This window comes from Arachis hypogaea, chromosome 19, assembly GCF_003086295.3.
Source record: "Arachis hypogaea cultivar Tifrunner chromosome 19, arahy.Tifrunner.gnm2.J5K5, whole genome shotgun sequence".
Taxonomy (NCBI): Eukaryota; Viridiplantae; Streptophyta; class Magnoliopsida; order Fabales; family Fabaceae; genus Arachis; species Arachis hypogaea.
In genome coordinates, this window is record NC_092054.1 from 29,836,072 (window position 1) to 29,853,322 (window position 17,251).

A 17,251-nucleotide genomic window follows, 5' to 3' on the forward strand; every position below is an offset into this window, starting at 1 on the left:
ACCGTGCAACGCTTAAGTGTGGGGGAGGATTCACCATTTTTGGGGCATAAAATTTATTTTCCGAACACTTTGCATTTTATTTTTGTTTTCTTTTACTATGTTTCTTGTAGATATTTGTTAGTATTTTTTACTATTGCACCTTTACTTTAGTTGATATATATATATATATATATATATATATATATATATATATATATATATATATATATTGCATTTTCATTTTTGCATGGTACATAGTTTATAGATAGAAGTTGTGATTGGATAATGTGAATAGCATAGTGCCTAGTTTAATTTTGTCCTAATTATTTATGTTAGTTTTTGGATGTTGAAAATTAGGAGTAGAACAAGAAAATTTTTGAAATTGCATCCATCACATCATACATACATATAGGAAATAATTTTGGTGAAAAACAACAAAGATTTCCAATAATTTTGTTTTTAGGGCGTTCTATTGAATTAATTTGGAAAATTTTTTTAAAACTTGCTTGAATAATTTTTATGGAACATAGAAGAGAGATAGAACAAAATACCTTGTGAATTTTTGAGCTTATATTGAGTGGTTACACATTCTAACCACAATTTTTGTTCATTATGTGCTATACTCCCTCTATGATTGTGATCTTAGTTTTGCTTGATTCTTTATTTCCAATAGTTGATGTTTGAATGCATTGAGCATGATTGAGGCCATTTTTGAATTAAGCTTACTTACCCATATAGCCATACCCTTACATCTACCTTTGTGAGCCAATTTTAAACTTTTTAATCCATTTGTTCTAATTGTAACCACATCAAAACCTTAAGCGTAAAACCATGAATCACCTTGAATTACATCTTTGATTAGCTTAGGTTGAGGTGTGTGTGTCATTTAAGTGTGGGAGAATTTTCGGAAAGCATTGGTAGAGACATAAAAGTATTTTGGATATTCATTGAAAATTTAGGAAATTGGTGCACATTCATGTGTCAATTTACTTTAACCATATGCATTTGTCAAAGAAATAAAAAAAGAAAAAAAAAAGAAATAGAAAAAACAAAAATGAAATGAAAAAAAAATGATATAGTAATAAGATGGGAACAAAAGTTATCCCAAAGAATATATATATATATATATATATATATATATATATATAATAAGAAATGCATATGTGGATTTGGATGAAAAAGATGCATGAATGTGTATAAAAAGATAGGAATGAAAAGTTAGGTTGCATTTTTGTGATTTGGTTGATATAGGTTGAGTGAGATACTTGAGCTAATTAAAGATCCAATTCCTTAGTCCACTTAGCTATATTTACCTCACCTTAACCCTAACCCTATTACAATCCTCTAAAGACCTCATGATATTTGCATTCATTCATCATATGTTTGTTGATTGTTAGATAAAAAGTAAATCCTTGAAACTGTGATTAGAGGAGACTTGAGTGATTAAACCCTAAAACACCGAGCGTTAAGAGTGTATACACACCTAGTGAGAGTTCGATCACTTAATTCTATGTTTCCACACCTCTTGTCATGCATTCATGCAAGTTGCTTTGTTTTGATGAGTTGAATCAATTCTTTAGATTTTGATTGCATTGAATTACTTCTTTGCTTAGCCCTATATGTTTATATACTTGCTTGGAAATTTGATTGTTTGTTTTCACCAATTCCATAGAAAACTATAGTATAGATAAATATAGATAGCATATAGTTTACTTGTATTCATATAGATAGTTACATTCAATAAGTTGTCACCCTTTGATCATTCTCCTTATTTGTGTTTAGCATGAGGAGATGCTATTGTTTAAGTGTGGGAGAATTGATGAGTCCATATTTGATGGTAAATTTTGGCTTAAATTGGATAAATTTCATCATATAAACTCACACTTAATCACCAAAATAGCATACTTTTGTGTTTTATCCCTAAATTGGACTTAAATGTGAAAACATGCATTTTTGTGCTTAAATTGAGCAATTTAATCCCACTTTCAGGCCATTCGATGCCTTGATGTATTTTATGAGTGATTTCAGGTGTAATGGATAGGAATGGTTTGATAAAAGTGGAAGAAAAGCATGCAACTGGGAGAAAACATGAAGAAAACAAAGGAGAATAGTATTTCAGAGTGTGCCACGCACACTTTCTATGCGTACGCACATGATGAAAATCAACAAGTGTGCCAATGCACAACTTCTGTGCGTACGCACAGGAGGAAAAATCAGCAAGTGTGTGTGTACGCACAGGTACCAGCGCGTGACTTCATTAATGAAGCACGTGACTCGCAATTTTGGGGCCTTTTGGCCCAGTTTTGAGTGTGTTGAAGCTGAATTTCAAGGTTATATGAAGGGGACAACATCACATATGAAGGCATTAGGTTTTAGATTAGGTTTTATTATGACTTAGATAGTTTTAGAACATAATTTAAGGAGTAGGAGTAGTGTAGTTAGAATGCTCTCTTAGGGTTTATGTAGTTTTCATTGTAGCATTTTATAGTTTCAAGTTTTCATCTTGGGTTGATCAATTTTTTTGTAAGTACTCTTTAATTTCTCTTTAATTTCTCTTTAATTACATCACATTTACTCTCATTTTCTTTTGGTTCAAGTTACTTTGTTTATATATGCAATTTTGGTTTCTTGATGTTTTGATTGATAAATTTAATGTTTTATGCTTTCTTTATGCTTGATGCATGTTTATTGTTGATATTGTGAATAATTGGTTATAGTTTTCTATTTTCCCTTGTAATTTTTCATGTTTTACTTTATGCACACCAAGTGTTTGTGAAAATGCCACTTGGTAATTTTGAGTAGATTTTCACACCTTGGCTTGGGATTTGAGTTCCTAGGATACTAGAGTCATAATGTCCGATATTTAGTGGCAATTCTTGGGAAGTTAGTTGACTCTTGTTTCCATTGACGCTAGCTATTTACCAATTAATTTAGTAAGTTAGCTAGGACTTATGGATTAAGGTCAATTATGCTTGCTTGACTTACTCATTGATGTTAGGTGTAGATTAAGTGAGATTGACTCATCATAGTTGCCATAGTTGTGGTTATGACGATGATAGGATTCCTTAAATCTCATTCCTAAGTCAAGGATCTTTATGCATTTATAGCATTTTCACTAAGTTTTGATCTTATCTCCTTGTTGACTTGCATCAATTTCCTTTATGATCATTTTTTAGTTCTTTTATCTCTTAGTTCCTTTAATCTTTCGTTCTTTGATATCAAAACTCCTTTTTCTCACAACCAAAAGTGTGACATCTTAATTGCTTTCCTAGGGAGAACGACCCGAGGTTGAATCACTCTTGGTTATAATTTTGTATTTGAAAACTAAACTTTGATGTTGGGAGTTAGTTGTTGATTTGGGCTATACTTGCAACGAAGAGATTCTATTTTGGGAAATTCTAAATCAACACTAATTCTTACACCAAGTTTTTTGCGCCTTTGTCGGGGATGCAATCGGTGTTAGATAGTTTTAGAACATAATTTTAGGAGTAGGAGTAGTGTAGTTAGAATGCTCTCTTAGGGTTTATGTAGTTTTCATTGTAGCATTTTATAGTTTCAAGTTTTCATCTTGGGTTGATCAACTCTTTTGTAAATACTCTTTAATTTCTCATTAATTACATCACATTTACTCTCATTTTCTTTTGGTTCAAGTTACTTTGTTTGTATATACAATTTTGGTTTCTTGAAGTTTTGATTGATGAATTTAATGTTTTATGCTTTCTTTATGCTTGATTGCATGTTTATTGTTGATATTGTGAATAGTTGGTTATAGTTTTCTATTTTTCCTTGCAATTTTTCATGTTTTACAATATGCCCGCCAAGTGTTTGTGAAAATGCCACTTGGTAATTGATGAGCGGATAATTTATACCTTTTTTGGCATTGTTTTTACATAGTTTTTAGTATGTTTTAGTTACTTTTTATTATATTTTTATTAGTTTTTATGAAAAAACCACGTTTCTGGACTTTACTATGAGTTTGTGTGTTTTTCTGTAATTTCAAATATTTTCTGGCTGAAATTGAGGGACCTGAGCAAAAGTCTAATTCAGAGGCTGAGAAAGGACTGCAGATGCTGTTGGATTCTGACCCTCCTGCACTCGAAGTAGAATTTCTGGAGCTACAAAAGACCAATTGCCTCGCTCTTAATTGCGTTGGAAAGTAGACATGTTGGGCTTTCCAGAAATGTATAATAGTTCATACTTTGCCCGAGATTTGATGGCCCAAACTGGCATTCAAACGCCCACTAGAGACACTTTTCTGGCGTAAAATGCCAGAACTGGCACCAGAACTGGAGTTAAACGCCCAAACTGACACCCAAGCTGGTGTTTAACTCCAAGATTGGCCTATGCATGTGAAAGCTTCAAAGCTCAGTCCAAACACTCACCAAGTGGGCCCCGGAAGTGGATTTCTGCACTATCTGCACTTAGTTACTTATTTTTTGTAATCCCTAGTAACTAGTTTAGTATAAATAGCACTTTTTACTATTGTATTCACATACTTTATCATCTTATGTTACATTTGAAGGCTGGCCATTCGGCCATGCCTAGACCTTTTTCTCTTATGTATTTTCTACGGTGGAGTTTTTACTCCTCATAGATTAAGGTGCGGAGCTCTGTTGTTCTTCATGAATTAATGCAAGTACTATTGTTTCTCTTTCAATTCACGCTTACTTCTTCTCCAAGATATACTCTTGTACTTAATTCAGTTAAGTCAGAATGAAGGGGTGACCCGTGACAATCACCCACTATCTTCGTTACTCGCTTAGCCAAGATCCGTGTGCCTGACAACCACAAGCGGTCTACATGATGTTCAACGTAGTCATTGGACGACAGCCGAAGTATATTCTCTTGGGTCTCTAATCCACGGACCGAGTCTGTGAGATTAGGATCTTCGTGGTATAGGCTAGAACCAATTGGCAGTATTCCTGAGATTCAGAAAGTCTAAACCTTGTCTGTGGTATTCTGGGTAGGATCTGGGAAGGGATGACTGTGACGAGTTTCAAACTTGCGAATGTTAGGCGCAGTGACAGTGTGCAAAAGGATAGAGAGATCCTATTCCGAAACTAGTGAGAACCAACAGATGATTAGCCGTGCGGTAGCTGTACCTGGTATTTTTCATCCGAGAGGATCATACAGCTTGCCATGGAAGGGAGCACGCATGGTTGGAAGAAGACAATAGGAAAGTAGAGGTTCAGAAGCAACAAAGCATTTCCAAACGCTTATCTGAAATTCCCACCAATGAATTACATAAGTATCTTTATTTTATTTTATGTTCTATTTATCTCTTAATTATCAAAACCTCATAACCATTTGAATCCGCCTGACTAAGATTTACAAGATGACCATAGCTTGCTTCAAGCTGACAATCTCCGTGGGATCGACCCTTACTCACGTAAGGTATTACTTGGACGACCCAGTGCACTTGCTGGTTAGTTGTGCGGAGTTGTGAAAAGTGTGATCACAATTTCGTGCACCAAGTTTTTGGCGCCATTGCCAGGGATTGTTCGAGTTTGAACAACTGACGGTTCATCTTGTTGCTTAGATTGGGAAATTTTATTTTATGTTTAAACTTTTTGTTTTATTTTCGAAAAATATACAAAAAAATTAATAAAATCATAAAAACCAAAAAAATTTTGTGTTTTCTTGTTTGAGTCTTGTGTCAAATTTTAAGTTTGGTGCCAATTGCATGTTTTAATTTTTCTTAAATTTTTGAAAATATATGCATTGTGTTCTTCTTTGATCTTCAAGTTGTTCTTGATGATTTTCCTTGTTTGATCTTTAATTTTTCTTGTTTTGTGTCTTTTCTTATTTTTCATATGCATTTTCGAATTCATAGTGTCTAAACATTAAAAATTTCTAAGTTTGGTGTCTTGCATGTGTTTCGTTTCTTAAAAATTTTCAAAAATATGTTCTTGATGTTCATCATGATCTTCAAAGTGTTCTTGGTATTCATCTTGACATTCAAAGTGTTCTTGCATGCATTATTTGTTTTGATCTTAAATTTTTATGTCTTGTGTCATTTTGTTGTTTTTCTTTCTTCATTAATTCAAAAAAATCAAAAATAATATCTTTCCCTTATTTTACTCATACATTTTGAAATTTTGGGGTGACTTAGTAAAAAATTTTTAAAATTTAGTTGTTTCTTGTTAGTCAAGTCAAAATTTCAATTTAAAAATTCTATCTTTTCAAATCTTTTTCAAAAAAATAAAATCTTTTTCATTTTTCTTCTTAATATTTTCAAATTTCTTAAATAAATTTTCAAAATCTTTTTCTTAATTTTATTTCATAATTTTTGAAAACTTTACTAACATTTAATGTTTTGATTCAAAAATTTCAAGTTTGTTACTTTCCTGTTAAGAAAGGTTCAATCTTTAAATTCTAAAATCATATCTTTTAGTTTCTTGTTAGTCAAGTCATCAACTTTAATTTTCAAAATCAAATCTTTGTAAATTTCTTTTTCAAATCTTTTTTCAAAATAAATCTCAATCATATCTTTTTCAAAACTTAATTTCAAAATCTTTTTCTAACTTCTTATCTTTTCAAAATTTTCAAATCTTTTTCAATTAACCACTTGATTTGTTTGTTTTAATTAAAAAGTTTACTATTTCTTATCTTATTCAAAACTACCTAACTACCTTTCTCTTTCTCTAATTTTCGAAAATCACTAACCACTTTTTCAAAATTCTTTTTAATTAACTAATTATTTTAAATTCTAATTTTATTATACTTCTTTTCTTAAATTTCAAATTCTAACTTATAATTAAAATAAAAACAAAAATATTTTTCTTTTATTTTAGTTAATATTCGAATACTCTCTCTCTCATCTCTTTCTATTTATTTTATTTATTTACTAACACTTCTCTTCTACTCATAATTCGAACCCTCTCCCTCTCTCTGTGTTCGAATTCCTCTTAATTCCCTCTCTACCTCATTCTTCTATTCTTTCATTCTTCTACTCACATAAAAGAATCTCTATACTGTGACATAGAGGATTCCTCTTCCCTCTTTATTTTCTTCTTTTTCATATGAGCAGGAACAAGGATAAAGACATTCTTGTTGAAGCTGATCCTGAACCTAAAAGGACTCTGAAGAGGAAGCTAAGAGAAGCTAAAGCACAACACTTTGGAGAGGACCTTACAGAAATTTTCGAAAAAGAAGAAGACATGGCAGCCAAAAACAACAACAATGGTGGAGATGCAACGAAGATACTTGGTGACTTTACTGCACCAACTTCCGACTTCTATGGAAGAAGCATCTCAATTCCTACAATTGGAGAAAAAATATTTGAGCTTAAGCCTCAATTAGTTTCTCTAATGCAGCAGAATTGCAAGTTTCATGGACTTCTATTGGAAGATCATCATCAGTTCTTAGCTGAATTCTTGCAAATCTGTGACACTGTTAAGACCAATGGGGTTAATCCCGAGGTCTACAGACTTATGCTTTTTTCCTTTGCTGTAAGAGACAGAGCTAGGATATGGTTGGACTCACAACCTAAAGAAAGCCTGAACTCTTGGGAAAAGTTGGTCAATGCTTTCTTGGCCAAATTCTTTCCACCTCAAAAGTTGAGCAAGCTTAGAGTGGAAGTCCAAACCTTCAGACAGAAGGAAGGTGAATCCCTCTATGAAGCTTGGAAAAGATATAAGCAATTGATCAGAAGGTGTCCTTATGACATGCTTTCAGAATGGAGCATCTTATGTGTATTCTATGATGGTCTGTCTGAATTGTCCAAGATGTCATTGGATCACTCTGCTGGTAGATCTCTTTATCTGAAGAAAACGCCTGCAGAAGCCCAGGAACTCATTAAGATGGTTACAAATAACCAGTTCATGTACACTTCTAAAAGAAATCCTGTGAATAATGGGATGACTCGGAAGAAAGGAGTTCTTGAGATTGATACTCTAAATGCAATATTGGCTCAGAATAAAATATTAACCCAGCAAGTCAATATGATTTCGCAGAATTTGACTGGAATGCAAGCTGCATCCAGCAGTACTAAAGAAGCTTCCTCTGAAGAAGAAGCTTATGACCCTGAGAATCCTGCAATGGAAGAGGTGAATTATATGGGAGAATCCTATGGAAACACCTATAATTCTTCATGAAGAAATCATCCAAATTTCTCATGGAAGGATCAACAGAAGCCTCAACAAGGCTTTAATAATAATAATGGTGGGAGAAATAGGTTTGGCAATAGCAAGCCTTTTCCATCATCTTTTGAGCAACAGACAGGGAATTCTAAGCAGAGCCTCTCTGACTTAGCAACCATAGTCTCTGACCTATCTAAGACCACTCTCAGTTTCATGACTGAAACAAGGTCCTCCATCAGAAATTTGGAGGCACAAGTGGGTCAACTAAGTAAAAGAGTTACTGAAACTCCTCCTAGTACTCTCCCAAGTAATACAGAAGAGAATCCCAAAAGAGAGTGCAAGGCCATAACTATAACCAAAGTGGCCGAACCTATAGAGGAGGAAAAGGCAGTGATTTCCAGTGAGGAAGACCTCAATGGACGTCCACTGACCATTAAAGAATTCCCTATTGAGGAACCAAAGGAATATGAGGCTCATATAGAGACCATAGAGATTCTACTGAACTTACTGTTGCCATTCATGAGCTCTGATGAATATTCTTCCTCTGAAGAAGATGAAGATATTGTTGAAGAAAAAGTTGCTTAGTATCTAGGAGCAATCATGAAGATGAACGCCAAGTTATTTGGTAATGAGACTTGGGAGCATCAACCTCCATTGCTCATCAATGAACTGAATGCCTTGGTTCAGCAGAAATTACCTCAGAAGAAACCGGATCCCGAAAAGTTCTTAATACCTTGTATCATAGGCACCATGACCTTTGAGAAGGTTCTGTGTGACCTTGGTTCAAGTATAAACCTCATGCCATTCTCTGTAATGGAGAAACTAGAGATCTTTGAGGTACAAGCTGCAAGAATCTCACTAGAGATGGCAGACAAATCAATGAAACAGGCTTATGGACTTGTAGAGGGTGTCTTAGTAAAGGTTGAAGGCCTGTACATCCCTGCTGACTTCATAATCCTAGACACTGGGAAGGATGAGGATGAATCCATCATCCTTGGAAGACCCTTCCTAGCCACAGCAAGAGCTGTGATTGATGTGGATAGAGGAGAGTTAGTTCTTCAATTGAATGATGACTACCTTGTATTTAAGGCTTAAGGATCTTCCTCTGTAACAATGGAGAGTAAGCATGAAAGCTTCTCTCAATACAGAGTTAAATAGAGCCCCCACACTCAACTTCTAAGTTTGGTGTTGGGAGGCCACCATTAAGCTCTGAGTCTCTGTGAAGCTCTCTAAGAGCTCACTGTTAAGCTATTGACATTAAAGAAGCGCTTATTGGGAAGCAATCCAATGTTATTTAATTATATTTATCTTTCATATACATTTGTTTTCCATTGTTATGTTATGTTTTCTTTAGGTTGATGATCATGTGGAGTCATAAAAACAGCTGTAGAATCAAAGCAGAATCAAAAAACAGCATCAAAAATAGCACACTCTGGAGGACAGGCTTACTGGCATTTAAACACGAGTAAGGATAGCAGAATGGGCATTTAACGCCCAGTCTGGTAGCATTCTAGGCATTAAATGCCAGAATTGGTAGACAGACTGGCGTTTAACTCCAGAAAAGGGTGTCTGGTGTCTGGCTGGCGTTAAACGCCAGAATTGGCAGACAGACTAGCGTTTAACGCCAGAAAAAGGTGTCTGGTTGGCGTTAAACACCAGAAATAGACATCAGCCTGGCGTTTAATGCCAGAAAAGGTAGCAGAGTTGGCGTTAAATGCCAGAAATGGCACACAGAGGGCGTTTAAACGCCAGAAAGATGCAGGGAGCAGAATTCCTTGACATCTCAGGATCTGTGGACCCCACAGGATCCCCACCTACCCCAACTCACTCTCTCTCCTTTTCACACCTCTCCATAACACTTTTCTCCAAATACCTTTGACCAATCACATCAATACCTCTTCCCCAAAATCTCTTCACCACTCACATCCATCCACTCTTCCCCAAAAACCCATCATAAAACCTCACCTACCTCACCATTCAAAATTCAAAATATTTCCCTCCCAAACCCAACCCCTTCATACACGAATTCCCCCTCTCTTTTACCCTATAAATACCCCTCCTTACCACCTTCAATTTCACACTTCATAAACACTTATACCCCCTTGGCCGAAACCAACACACTCCTCCATCTCCTCCATTTCTTCTTCTTCTACTCCTTTTTTTCTTCTTTTGCTCGAGGATGAGCAAACCTTTTAAGTTTGGTGTGGAAAAAAGCTCTGCTTTTCATTTTTCCATAACCATTAATGGCACCTAAGGCCGGAAAAACCTCTAGAAAGAGTAAAGAGAAGGCAATTGCTTCCACCTCCGAGTCATGGGAGATGGAGAGATTCATCTCAAAGGTCCATCAATACCACTTCTATGAAGTTGTGGCCAAGAAAAGGGTGATCCCCGAAGTCCCTTTCATGCTCAAAAAGAGTGAATATCCGGAGATCTGACGTGAGGTTCGGAGAAGAGGTTGGAAAGCTCTCACCAACCCCATCCAACAAGTCAGAATCTTAATGGTTTAAGAGTTCTATGCTAATGCATGGATCACTAAGAACCATGATCAAAGTGTGAACCCGAACCCAAAGAATTAGCTCACAATGTTTCGGGGGAAATACTTGGATTTCAGTCTGAAAACTGTGAGATTGGCATTCAACTTGCTAATGATGCAAGAAGATCCTCATCCTTTCACTAGAAGGGTTAACTTTATCAAAGGTTGGACCAAGTTCTTATGGACATTTGTGTGGAAGAAGCTCAATGGAAGAGAGACTCCAAAGGTAAGCCGGTTCAATTGAGAAGGCCTAACCTCAAACCCGTGGCTAGGGGATGGTTGGAGTTCATCCAACGCTCTATTATTCCTACTAGCAACCGGTCTGAAGTTACAATAGACTGGGCTATCATTATCCATAGTATCATGATTGGAGAGGAAGTAGAAGTTCATGAGATCATACCTCTAGAACTATACAAGGTGGCGGACAATCCCTCCACTTTAGCAAGGTTAACCTTTCCTCATCTCATCTGTAACCTATGCAATTCAGCTGGAATTGTCATAAAGAATGACATCCTCATTGAAGAGGACAAGCCCATCACTAAAAAGAGGATGGAGCAAACAAGAGAGCCCACTCATGGACCTCAACAAGAGCATGAGGAAGTCCATCATCAAGAAATCCCTGAGATGCCTCAAAGGATGCATTTCCCTCCACACAACTATTAGGAGCAACTCAATACCTCTTTAGGAGATTTGATTTCCAACATAGAACAACTAAGGATGGAGCACCAAGAGCACTCCATTGTCCTCCATGAAATCAGAGAGGACCAAAGAGTCATGAGGGAGGAGCAACAAAGGCAAGGAAGAGATATTGAGGAGCTAAAGCACTCCATAGGATCTTCAAGAGGAAGAACTAGCCGTCGTCACTAAGGTGGACCCGTTCTTTAATTTTCTTGTTCTTATTTTTCTGTTTTTCGGTTTTTATGCTCTATGTTTTATCTATGTTTTTGTCTTTATTACATGATCATTAGTGTTTAGTTTCTATGTCTTAAAGCTATGAATGTTCCATGAATCTTTTACCTTTCTTAAATGAAAAATGTTTTCTGAAAAAGAAAATATAGTACATGAATTTCGAATTCTATCTTGAAAATAGTTTAATTATTTTGATGTGGTGGCAATACTTTTTGTTTTCTGAATGAATGCTTGAACAGTGCATTTTTTTATGGTAAAGTTTATGAATGTTAAAATTGTTGGCTCTTGAAAGAATAATGAAAAAAGAGAAATGTTATTAATAATCTGAAAAATCATAAAATTGATTCTTGAAGCAAGAAAAAGCAGTGAAAAACACAAAGCTTGCGAAAAAAAATATGCGAAAAATAAAGAAAAAAAAGAAAAGAAAAAGAAAAAGCAAGCAGAAAAAGCCAATAACCCTTTAAACTAAAAGGCAAGGGTAAAAAGGATCCAAGGCTTTGAGCATTAATGGATAGGAGGGCCCAAAGGAATAAAATCCTGGCCTAAGCGGCTAAATCAAGCTGTCCCTAACCATGTGCTTGTGGCATGAAGGTGTCAAGTGAAAAGCTTGAGACTGGACGGTTAAAGTCGTGGTCCAAAGCAAAAAGAGTGTGCTTAAGAAATCTGAGCACCTCTAACTGGGGACTCTAGCAAAGCTAAGTCACAATCTGAAAAGGTTCACCCAGTTATGTGTCTGTGGCATTTATGTATCCGGTGGTAATACTGGAAAACAAAATGTTTAGGGTCACGGCCAAGACTCATAAAGTAGCTATGTTCAAGAATCAACATAATGAACTAGGAGAATCAATAGCACTATCTGAATTCTGAGTTCCTATGGATGCCAATCATTCTGAACTTCAAAGGATAAAGTGAGATGCCAAAACTGTTCAGAGGCAAAAAGCTACTAGTCCCGCTTATCTAATTAAAACTAATCTTCATTGATATTTTTGAAACTTATTATATTTTCTTTTCCTTTTTATCCTATTTTGTTTTTAGTTGCTTGGGGACAAGCAACAATTTAAGTTTGGTGTTGTGATGAGCGGATAATTTATACCCTTTTTGGCATTATTTTTACATAGTTTTTAGTATGTTTTAGTTACTTTTTATTATATTTTTATTAGTTTTTATCCAAAAACCACATTTCTGGACTTTACTATGAGTTTGTGTGTTTTTCTATAATTTCAGGTATTTTCTGACTGAAATTGAGGGACCTGAGCAAAAGTCTTATTCAGAGGCTGAGAAAGGACTTCAGATGCTGTTGGATTCTGAACCTCCTGCACTCTAAGTAAATTTTGCAGAGCTACAGAAGCCCAATTGGCACGATCACAATTGTGTTGGAAAGTAGACATCTTGGGCTTTCCAGAAATGTATAATAGTCTGTACTTTGCCCGAGATTTGATGGCCCAAACTGGCGTTCAAACTCCCACCAGAGACCCTTTTCTGGCGTAAAACGCCAGAACTGGAGTTAAACGCCCAAACTGGCACCCAAGCTGGCGTTTAACTCCAAGAATGGCCTATGCATGTGACAGCTTCAAAGCTCAGCCCAAACACTCACTAAGTGGGCCCCGAAAGTGGATTTCTGCACTATCTGCACTTAGTTACTTATTTTCTGTAATCCCTAGTAACTAGTTTAGTATAAATAGCACTTTTTACTATTGTATTCGCATACTTTATCATCTTATGTTACATTTGACGGCTGGCCATTCGACCATGCCTAGATCTTTTTCTCTTATGTATTTTCTATGGTGGAGTTTCTATAACTCATAGATTAAGGTGCGAAGCTCTGCTGTTCTTCATGAATTAATGCAAGTACTATTGTTTCTCTTTCAATTTACGCTTACTTCTTCTCCAAGATATACTCTCGTACTTAATTCAGTTAAGTCAAAATGAAGGGGTGACCCGTAACAATCACCCACTATCTTCATTACTCGCTTAGCCAAGATCCGCGTGCCTGACAACCACAAGCGGTCTACATGATGTTCAACGTAGTCATTGGACGACAGCCGGAGTATATTCTCTTGGGTCTCTAATCCATGGACCAAGTTCGTGAGATTAGGATCTTTGTGGTATAGGCTAGAACCAATTGGTAGCATTCATGAGATCCGGAAAGTCTAAACCTTGTCTGTGGTATCCCGAGTAGGATCTGGGAAGGGATGACTTTGACGAGCTTCAAACTTGCGAATGTTAGGCACAATGATAGTGTGCAAAAGGATAGAGAGATCCTATTCCGATGCTAGTGAGAACCGACAGATGATTAGCCGTGCGGTAGCTGTACCTGGTATTTTTCATCAGAGACGAGAAATCCGTCAGTTGATTAGCCGTGCAGAGGCCGTACCTGGTATTTTTCATCCGAGAGGATCATACAGCTTGCCATTGGAAGGGAGCACACATGGTTGGAAGAAGACAATAGGAAAGCAGAAGTTCAGAAGCAACAAAGCATCTCCAAACGCTTATCTGAAATTCCCACCAATGAATTACATAAGTATCTTTATTTTATTTTATGTTCTATTTATCTCTTAATTATCAAAACCTCATAACCATTTGAATCCGCCTAACTAAGATTTACAAGATGACCATAGCTTGCTTCAAGCCGACAATCTCCGTGGGATCGACCCTTACTCACGTAAGGTATTACTTGGATGACCCAGTGCACTTGTTAGTTAGTTGTGCGGAGTTGTGAAAAGTGTGATCACAATTTTGTGCACCAGTAATTTTGAGTAGATTTTCACACCTTGGCTTAGGATTTGAGTTCCTAGAATACTAGAGTCATAATGTCCGACATTTAGTGGCAATTCTTGGGTAGTTAGTTGATTCTTGTTTCCATTGACGCTAGCTTTTTACCAATTAAGTTGGTAAGTTAGCTAGGACTTATGGATTAAGGTCAATTATGCTTGCTTGACTTACTCCTCGATGTTAGGTATAGACGAAGTGAGATTGACTCATCATAGTTGCCATAGTTGTGGTTATGACGATGATAGGATTCCTTAAATCTCATTCCCAAGTCAAGGCTCTTTATGCATTTATAGCATTTTCACTAAGTTTTGATCTTATATCCTTGTTGACTTGCATCAATTTCCTTTATGATCATTTTTTAGTTTTTTTATCTCTTAGTTCCATTAATCTTTCGTTCTTTGATATCAAAACTCCTTTTTCTCACAACCAAAAGTGTGACATCTTAATTGCATTCCTAGGGAGAACGACCCGAGGTTGAATTACTCTCGGTTATTTTTATTTGAAATTAAACTTTGATGTTGGTTGATTGTTGGGTTGGGACTATACTTGCAATGCCAATTCCATTTTGAGAAAAATTCCTAACCCACTTTAGGCACTCATCAATGATTAAACAAATTTTAAAACTTATCTTTTTCTATCTTTTACCAAAGTGTGAATCATATCTTCTTTATCTTTTATCTAATTAATTTCGAAAACCCACCCTCCCCTCTCTATATATGACATTCGCCCCACACACTCCCCCATCCACATTCCTTTTGAATCCCTCTCCTCTTCTTTGTCTTCTTTCTTTTCATTTGCTCGAGGACGAGCAAAACTTTTAAGTTTGGTGTGGAAAGAACCTTGCCTTCTCACTCCATTCGAACTCCATGACTCCAAAAGTGGAAAACCCACTTCAAGAAGCAAGAAAGAAGACAACTAAACAGTTGTTTTCAAACCTTTTAGATTCTATACTAAGTAGCATGAAGAACAATATTACAAAATAATGTGCAAGAGGACAATGATCCTGGAAGCCAGATTCGAATTAAAAGAAGATGAGTACCCGGAGATTCAAGAGCAGATTCAAAAGAGAGGCTGGGAAGCCCTGGCCGACCCTGAGACCAATGTTGGATCAACAATGATCCACGAATTCTATGCGAATCTGTGGATGACAGATAAGCAAAAGAAAGATGGACAAGGGTTCCATACTTTTCGCACCATGGTCAGGGGTAACATCCTCTATTTTCATCTTGACAATGTGAGAGAGATCTTTAATTACCTCTACAAATGGATGACCCAGAATCCTTTAATAGGAGGGTGGTAGCTAGTCCCAAGCTGGATCAGATTCTAGAAGACATATGTCTACCTGGAATCAGTGGATCAATAACACAAAAGGTCAACCAAATCAACTGAGAAGATTAGATCTCAAACCAGTTGTTAGGTGTTGGCTAGATTTTATCGGGCATTCCATACTCCCTACTAGCAACCACTCTGAAGTCACCATCAGAAGGGCTGTGATGATTCACTGCATCATGATGGGGATGAGGTGGAAGTCCACCAAGTAATCCCCATTGAGCTGTACATGGTTGCAAACAGGATGTCAACTCAAGCCAAGTTAGCCTATCCAAACCTTATCTTTCGCTTGTGCAAGGAGGCTGGAGTCCTGATTAACAAAGACTCATTTATCCCAGCAGAAAGCCCAATCACTAAGCAAGTGATGGAAGCGCCAGACTACCAGATGACCAACACAAAAGGAAGGTGCCTGAGTCTCTTCACGCACAAGAGATCCCTCCAATTGAATATTGGACCCAGCTAGAAGCATCTTTGTAAACTACCTTGGATTAATTAAAAGAGGATCAAAAAGACCAGACTAGCATGCTTTGCAAACTAGTCAAGGAACAAGAGAAGCAAAGGCATGAACTAGAAAAACTGAAGCATCAGAATTTATCCTCTAAAGAGCCGAACATCAACCATGATTAAGGTGGTTGAGTTCCACCTCCCTATTTCTGTGCCTATTTTAATTACTGTCTTATGTTTAAATTTACATTATCACTAGTAGTTAAGTTTTTTCTAATTTAAGAATTGCATAAGCATTATTAAGATTTAAGTCTTTATTTTCCTTTTCCAATTAGGTATAAAATGTTCATCTTATCATCTCATTGAACTTAAATAAAATGTTAATTTTTTTTAGAAGTAGTAAAGATGCATGAATTTCGAGATATATAATAAGAATAGTTCAATTATCTTGATGTGGTGGCATTACTTTTACTTTCTGAATGCATGAATAAACAGTGCATATTTGATGTTGGAGTTAATAATGTTGGAGTTAAGAATGTTGGCTCTTGAAAGAATGATGATAAAAGTGAAGTATTATTGGTGATCTGAAAAATCCAAAAATTGATTCTTGAAGAAAGAAAAAGTAGCAATCGAAAAAGCAAAAAAAAACGAGAGAAAGAAAATGACAAAAAATAAATAAATAAATAAATAAATAAAAGAAAAAGCCAATAGCTCTTTAAACCAAAAGGCAAGAGCAAAAAGCCAATAGCTCTTTAAACCAAAAAGCAAGAGCAAGGATCCAAGGCTTTGAGCATCAATGGTTAGGAGGGCCTAAAAGAAACAAAATCTTAACCTAAACAGTTCAAATGAACTGCTTCCCTAACTATATGCTTGTGGTCTGAAGGTGTCAAGTGAAAAGCTTTAGACTGAGCAGTTAAAGTCGTGATCCATAGCAAAGAGTGTGCTTAAGAACTCTGAACACCACTTTCTGGGGATTCTAGCAAAGCTAAATCACAATCCGAAAGGGTTCACCCAGTTAAGTGTCTGTGGCATTTATGTATCCGGTGGTAATACTGGAAAACAAAGCGCTTAGGGTCATGGCCATGACTCAAAAGAAGCTATGTTCAAGAATCAAAAAGAACTAAACTAGGAGAGTCAATAATATCATTTGGATTCTAAGTTCCTAAAGATGCCAATTATTCTGAGCTTCAAAGGAAAATGAGAT

General features: G+C 36.1%; 1 non-coding gene across 1 annotated transcript; it reads right to left on the minus strand.

The window, feature by feature from the left end:
* Positions 1-7,544: 7,544 nt before the first annotated feature.
* LOC112781257 (small nucleolar RNA R71) lies at positions 7,545-7,652 on the minus strand. The gene has a single exon (XR_003192044.1). It is a non-coding gene; the product is annotated as a small nucleolar RNA R71 (small nucleolar RNA).
* Positions 7,653-17,251: the final 9,599 nt, after the last annotated feature.